Source organism: Triticum aestivum, chromosome 5D, assembly GCF_018294505.1.
Source record: "Triticum aestivum cultivar Chinese Spring chromosome 5D, IWGSC CS RefSeq v2.1, whole genome shotgun sequence".
NCBI lineage: Eukaryota > Viridiplantae > Streptophyta > Magnoliopsida > Poales > Poaceae > Triticum > Triticum aestivum.
In genome coordinates this window covers 541,711,444-541,719,507 of record NC_057808.1, presented here as the reverse complement: position 1 = coordinate 541,719,507, position 8,064 = coordinate 541,711,444, and positions in this window count along the sequence as shown.

The following is an 8,064-nucleotide window of genomic DNA, read 5'->3' as shown; positions in this document are numbered from 1 at the left end:
CCCTGCCCCGCGCCCTCGCCGTCGCCGCGCCCTCGCCCGACGTCGGCGCTGCACGGCGCTCCTGCCCCGATGTATTTTTTAGATATATGTATTTTTTATGTATGTTCATATATGTATGTATGTATTTTTACATGTTTTTGTATGTATGTACGTATTTTTCCAACTGTAATGATGTTTTAAAAATACATATATGCAAAAGTTAGATTTTTAGAAAGGAATTTGAATAGGTTTTCAGCAAGGAATTTGAATCTGGTTCAAATTTCATTTGAATGAAATTTGAAAATTTTGTACTATGGATCAGAAGGTTTTTGGTGAAATGGAGTGTGGGTACTGTCATGAAGTTGGAGTAAATTTTGTGGTTGCAAAAGAGTTAGGAAAATTTAGAATGTGTTAAATATGTCAAAAATGTTTTTTTGTTCATAGAAAGTTTTTTGTTCATATACAGAAAGTTTTTATATATGTCTATGGATATATGAGCAATGATGATCCATGGATGTATGCATTGATATATATGAGAAACGATGTTCATAGAATATTTACCAAGTATATATGTATTTTTGTTCATAGCATTTTTTTCCATCTATATATGTATGTGGTTATAGATGGATATATATGAGAAATGCTGATCCATGGAAAAGTTTTATATATGCAAAAGTTACATTTTTAGAAAAGTTTTATATATTTAGCTAGGAAAGGAAGAAGAAGAAAAAGAAGGAGAGGAAAAACGAAAATAAGAAGAGGAAGAAAGGAGAAGAAGAGGAGAGGAAGAAGAGGAGAAATAAATAAGAAGAGGAAAAAAGAAGAAAAAGAAGAGGAGAAGAAGGAAGGAATAGAGGAGTATTCTATTTTTTCTTCTTCTCCTCTATTCCTTTCTTCTGCTCCTCTTTTTTTTCTTTTTTTCTTTGATCTTCTCCTCTAATCCTTTCTTCTTCTCCTCTTTTTATTTCTTCTTCGTCTTCTTATTTTTTATCGGGTATGTCGTTGTCGATATACCCCCTCCCCGATAACATTATTTTCCCATGTATGTATGTCGTCGTTGTCGATATATATAACTCCCTCCCAGATAACTTCGACATGATGGATGGTCGATATTTATACCCCCTTTCGACCGTGATAACTTATACCACGGGAGCACCCCCCGGCCCTCTCGCTCGACCAAAACTCTCGAGGACACCCAAACCCTAGAAAAAAACGATGTCGGTCTCCTACCCCCTCCCGCCGCACCCCTACCCTTGAAGCGTTGCCGAGGCCACCCGAGACCCGGAATAAGCTAGGTCTACGTTTGCACTAATATATCCACCTGCTGTCATGTTTGTGTAATAATTGCCATGTTGTAATATTTGCAGAAACAATGGAGCACGGACGAGACGAGCAAGCAGAAGAGGTGTTGGGGGACATAATCTTAGCCGGAGGTGATATCTTGTCGTATCTTAACGACAGTGATGGTCTGGAAGAACAGGGTGAAGAAGCAGGCTACGGTGATCGACGAGTGGAGGAGGAAAGACATGATTATGATGGCTCCGGTGACCCAATGCTGGTGCAAGAAGGAGCCCGTGGTGACGGCTCCGGTGACCGAACAGAGTCCGGCCAGGTAAATATATTAGTTAAGCCTGTGCTGACTAGCTAATTGATGCATTCATTGTTTTGGTATGTACACATATTAATTAACTCTCGTCTTTCTTCTTTTTTCTAGCCCTCCGGATCGAGCACAACTTCGGTAAAGAGACGAGGCCCGAAGAGAAAGTGGCGCTCGGATGAAAGGTTTGAGATCACAGCAATCGCGCGCGACGACCAACCGATTGAACCCATCCGGACAAAGGATGCATTTGCTGCTCAGTGCGGGGTTCTAGTTAGGGACAAGATCCCGATCAGCGTCCACCAATGGTATAAGCCTAAGAAGGAAGACCCTGAGGTGTCTTATGTCAATGATATGCAGAAAGATGATCTTTGGACTGAGCTGAAGGCAAATTTCACCCTACCGCCAGAGGAGGATCCGGAGAAGCCAGTTAAAGAGCAATTAATCAAGTCTCATGCTCTTAAGAAGATGGCAGACCTATTCAGGAGGTGGAAGAAAGAGCTGAAAACGCTTGTCGACAAAGAAGAGACACCAGAATTCACCGGCCGGTATGAGAAGATCAGAGATCACTGGCCCGCATTTGTGGCCCACAAGACATCGGAAAAGAGTAAGAAGATGTCAGCGACAAACAAGAAGAATGCTGTGAAGAAGAAGCTTCACCATCGCACGGGGTCAGGGGGCTACCTCAAAGCCCGGCCTAAGTGGGCCAAGGCTGAGAATGGTCTGCTTGATAAAGGAATCGAACCACAGACAATGAACTGGCCAGACCGTTGCCGGACTTGGTTCTTCGGGGCTGGCGGAAAATTGGACCCTGTATCAGGGAGGTGCGTTTGGACGGACGAGCTTTTGAGAATACCAGTCAAGAGGCTTCAGCAGTATATCGATGCAGCGCAGGAAGGGACGTTCGTTCCAGACAGAGAGAACGACGAGCTCACAATGGCCCTCGGGAATCCTGAGCACCCTAGACGGACACAAGGCACGCCAGGCTCCGTTCCGTGGAACGCTGGTTTTCCGGACGCAGGCGGTTACAAAAGCCAGGAGAGGAGGAAAAAAGTGGAGCAGACACAAATTCAGAAGCTGCACGAAAGGGTTCAAGCGCTAGAGGAACGAGACGCCAATCGACATGCCGAAACTACCCCGCCATCTCAGCGGAGAAGCAGCGTGGCTTCCACCGAGCTGCTTCAACCGGAGCATGTCTTGACGGCTCCTGCTAGCTACCCCGTGGATGCTATCACGGAGTCTCAACATTGCCACCTTATGACGCAATGGCAGGACATCAAAGTCAAGGCGGCTGTTGGCTCTGTTTTACCTCCTGAACCCGGCGCAACCTACCACTGCCGGCCGATTCCAGAAGGATATGCTAGGGTGATGGCGGATTTGAGGACCTCCGGCTTGACCACCCTACCGGTGAAGGGGAGACTCGGCTGGGTTTTGCTCTGAAGACTCCATGCCTATGGCGGAAGGAGCTCATCAACCTTCCGAACTGGACGCCTCCGGCGAGTAAGGGCACTCCGCCTCCTCCTCCGGCGAGTGATCAGGGCACTCAGCCTCCTTCTCCGGCGCGTGGCGGCACTCCGCCTCCTCCTCCGACGAGTGATCAGGGCACTCAGCCTCCTTCTCCGGCGCGTGGCGGCACTCCGCCTCCTTCTCCGCCTGCGCCGGCGCGCCAGAGCAGCCAGCCTCCTCCTTCTCCGCCTCGTCAGCAAGGGCGGAAGAGACCCGCCGCCGCTCCGGCTGCTCCGGCGCATCGTAGTCCTTCTCCTCTGCCTCGTAAGCAAGGAAAGAAGACAGCCGCAGCCGCTCCGTCTGCTCTGCCAGCGTCTAGCAGTACAGCCAGAGGCGGGAGGCAATACAGATTCGGTCCTTCTCTGAAGACTCCAGAGAAGTTACCATACGAGAGGACCGAGGAGGAAACCACAAAGATCGTGCGAGCCGAAGTGACGAACTTCTTTGAAGGGGTGAAAGCAAATAAACATCCACCTCCGGAGGAGAAGGTAGATCCGGTGAAAGCGAAGCACACTCTGGCTGCCCTGACAAAACCACCAAAGTCTCCGCCGAGAGGCAACTATGAGCGCATTCTTGCAAAGACATTTGCCCAAGCGGAGCGGTCGGGAAGTACTGTCAGTGATCAAAGGTTAAAAGAACAACGAGCTGGGGAAAAAATTACCCAGCTCGGCGAACAAGCGAACCAATCGTGCCCCCCGCTCAAGGTGTCTAGCGACATCGTCGCTAATGTTCCGAGGATGGTGCCCGGTTATAGCAATCTTGGAGATTACCTGCCCGACGATGTACATTATGATATCTTGGAGGTGGACGAACACAAATACCATTACGGGAAGCCTCTCGTCAGAGATGAAAGATCTCTAACAACGATGATGCGAAGATTACATGATTGGTACATGAAAACCTGCAGAGAGTCTGGGGGGGACGAATACTTTGACGCTGAGAGTTAAACCGGAGCATGACCTCGTTGGAATTGAACTGTTGAATGTTCCATTTGAGGAGTTATTCCAGTTTTTCAATCAAAAGGCCCTCGATAAATCAACGATCACTTGCTACTGTCTATAAGTAGTACTACTTATGTCATTAAGTCTCTCTATATAGGTCAGCTCTTTCATTCATTGTATTTATAATTATCCTCACTATATTATGTAGATTGAAGATCGCCGAATTGAAGGAAAGACAAATCGGTGATATTGGGTTCATTAACACAAATCTCATAGATGCAACTGAGGTTAAATATCATGCCGAAAATACCGAGGCCAACTTGCTACGATCGTTAGTAATAAATGAAAACAAAGATATAATACTCTTTCCTTACAACTTCAAATGATTGTTACTGTCTTGTGCATATTCGGTTTCCCTTATTAGTCCAGGTTATAGTAATGTAATTGATGACTTATGCATGCGTGCGCAGCTTCCACTATATTCTCCTAGAGATTAAGCTTGAGCAGGGAGTAGTAACCGTCTTAGACTTGAGTCGAAAAGATCCCCAGGACTATGCGGACATGACTCAAATGCTCGAGAAGTAAGTTAAATCGATCATTATCCACCATATCAGCAACTTTGTTCATTTCCTGATATCAAGTAATTGTTTTTTTTGTCTGGCAGGGTTTGGAGAAAATTCACCAAAAAAGCTCCGGGACTGCCGAAGAAGCTGCAATTTAAACACCCGAAAGTAAGCACTATAGTAGCATGTTCCGCGCATCTCCTAGTGATTCAAGCGCTAGTTTCATCAATACCATTTAGCATGTTTGCTTATCAGTTTGATTGACCTCTATTTCTTGTAAAGTGGTTGTGGCAGGAACCCGGGAATAATTACTGTGGATACTACGTTTGCGAGTCCATCCGCTACACGACCTGTGAGCGGGGCTATTCTCACGAACAATATGAAGTGCGTAAGCAATAATATTCACAATTTTATTTTATTACCATCATTTGTGTTGAGTTTCATTTATTCATATATATATATATGTATTGACCCCCTTCTTCAAATTAGATCTTTCGGATGCGGGATGAGCTCCTAGCACCAGATCGTATGCGAGCAATTCAAGAGGAATTGGCGGCATTCTTCCTTGACCACGTGATCGCTGAAAACGGAGAATACTATGTGGACCCTGTGTTCTTACAATTTAATTAGGGGATCATATTGTAAGAGATAATTATTGTATATATGTAGTCGGTAGTGTCGGATAGATATACGAGAAGTTGTCGTTCGACCAATCTCTCGGAGAAGGAGAGGTGGTCGATATCACTTCTCTTTGTATGCATATGTTCATGACGATCTTCTGTTTCCTTCATTTGCTTACTAGCTAGCGTGTCTAGTCCTCTCCATACGTATATAGTACGTAGCGTCGACCAAGCACGGAGATAAGAGAGGACATTTCTCTCTATTAATTAGCTAACTAACACAATATATGAAACACCTAAATTAACCCCCCAAAACCCCCAACACCCCCCCTTTCAAAAAAAACAAAAACCCCAGCACCTGAAATGCTGACGCGTGGATGCCTATTGGTCCCGCTTAGTGCCACCAACCGGGACCAAAGGCCCTCCTGCCTGGGCTCGCCGCACCGGCCACGTGGAGGCCCATCTGTCCTGGTTCGTGTAAGAACCGGGACTAAAGGGTTAGGGCATTAGTAACGACCCTTTAGTCCCGGTTAAAAAACCGGGACAAAAGGCCCTTACCAATCGGGATAATAGGCCCTTTTTCTACTAGTGCAACAGCGGGTTCTACGCCGAGATACGGTCCGGCCAACTCCGGTTCGGCCTCGGTACCTTCGAGACGGCGCACGAGGCCGTCCGCGTGTACGACGCGGCGGCGTGGCGCCTAGGCAGGCCGCGCCCGGTGATGAACTTCCACGACGTCCACACCCTTCAGCAGGCGCTGGACATCGCCCCGCCGCCTCGTCTTTGCATGGCACAAGATCGTGCGGAGCATGCTGAGCGGCAGCGCCGCCTCCTCGTCGCCCATGAGGACGAGCGGACCATGGCGGAGTGGCACCGGCGCCACCCGGAGGACGTCACCTACGAGCAAGCCTACTGGGCAAGGCGCCGTGAGGAGGACACGCAAAGGCGCCGCGACGAGCGGTTGGATAGGCGTCGGCGAAAGGCTCTGGTGATATCGCAGTGCGACAACGTTCAAAATGGTGGGCAGTCGATCTTTTCAGCTGATGATGACCGTTGGTTGGACATGTGGATCGATACCTCAGACCAGACCAGCGAGGATAGCGACAATGACGATGACGACGACGACTGGGAGTAGGCTGTAGTTGCGTATGTAGTTGCACTATCTAGTAGTTATTTTATGTCGTTGCACTATTTAGTAGTAGTTTTTTAATCTATCTATGCTATGGAACTATGTAAAATATCTATGTATCATTTTTTATCTATGAATTTTTATTTATCATTTTATTAAAAAAATGTACGCAATGTTTAGCGCGCGCTGCATTTTAGCGCGCCGCTGGAGTTACGCGCGCGCGCTCAATTTTGACGCGTCTGCTAGAGCCAGCGCTGCCGGCCGCGCGAAACCAGGCGAACGGCACACGCCAAATGCGTTTTTTGCGCGCGGCGCATTGCGCGGCTGTTGGAGATGCTCTAAACGAGTTATTCTAGCGCTCAGTTTATTGGTATGCATGCACAGCACACGCCTCGTGCATGGGCTTCAGTAGCTCGAGGCCCAATAGGCCGAGTACTGCACTATTTTCAAGTACTAGCCTGGAGCGATCTACAGGAAAAGGCAGATGAAACATGTATATGCATGCATCGCTAAGCATTGGGCCTTTCTAAAGATATTAATTAACATGTGTAATTGCATCTAGTGCCCCTTAGTGATTTTGGTGTATTGAAGACTTATAGGTTAAGGGACTAATGTGTTTATGAGTGTACACAGGTCTATAAGTCTATGAGGAGTTTGATATTTACAGAGAATGTCGACCCCTAAAAATGAAGTTCTTCGACTGAAGACTTTGGATTTCTGAAGACTTTGAAAGTGAAGAAATTGGTGTGACCTTGAAGACTTAGTATTCATTTGAGGAATATGAAGCGTGAAGACTTTTGTTTTCGTAGTTTCATTTTCTCTTTCTTGAGTCATAGGAAACACCGTATTGTTAAAGGGGGTCGAGGAAATACTAAGGAAAAATTTCCATGTGATTCTCAACTCAAAATCCTACACCTACCAATCCCTTCAAGTGAAGCCATTGGAAATCTCATACAGTTCAGTCATATTCTTTAGTGACAGAGACGAAGCTCTTCTGGTCTGAGGAATTTGTTCTGACTGAGGAGTTAGGAATTCGCCAGTGCGGATTGCCTACACAGTGAGGAACATGATAGCCCTGAGGAATTTGAGCCTCATATTTCCGACCGTTGCTGTGCTACGCGCCAGCTGTCCCAAAATATCTTATCCACCTAACGGTCATATCATTGAAGGGCATTTATGTCTTATCATGTCGGGCTGCTCCCTAGGCTATAAATAGCCGCCCCCTACAACCACTAGCTGGTTGGCTGCTCCGAGAGAAACTGACATTTGTCATTTGAGAGCATCCCATCCTCCGAGGACTTTGAGTGAAAATCATCAAGTGAGGAAAACCCAAACACCTACAAACCCAAAGTGATTGAGCATCACAGAAGACATTGATCCTGCGTGGATCCGACGCTTGTTACCTTTGAAGATTGTGGTTCTTCCAGACGGTTAGGCATCATGGTCTAGAGCATCCCACAGGAATTGTGGATCGCCGAGTGACCGAGTTTGTGAAGGTTCGGAAGTCACCTGAAGACTTACCACGAGTGATTGGACGAGGTCTGTGTGACCTTAGTTCAAGGAGAATACTGTGAGGACTGTGTGTCCGGGACTGTGTGTCCTCAGGTTTAAATACCTAGCAGCTCCAACCAGATGTACAACTGAGACAGCAGTTGGAACTGGTCTACCAAATCATTGTCTTCACCAAGCTTACTGGTTCTATTTCCTCAACTCTTTCATTTCCTCATTA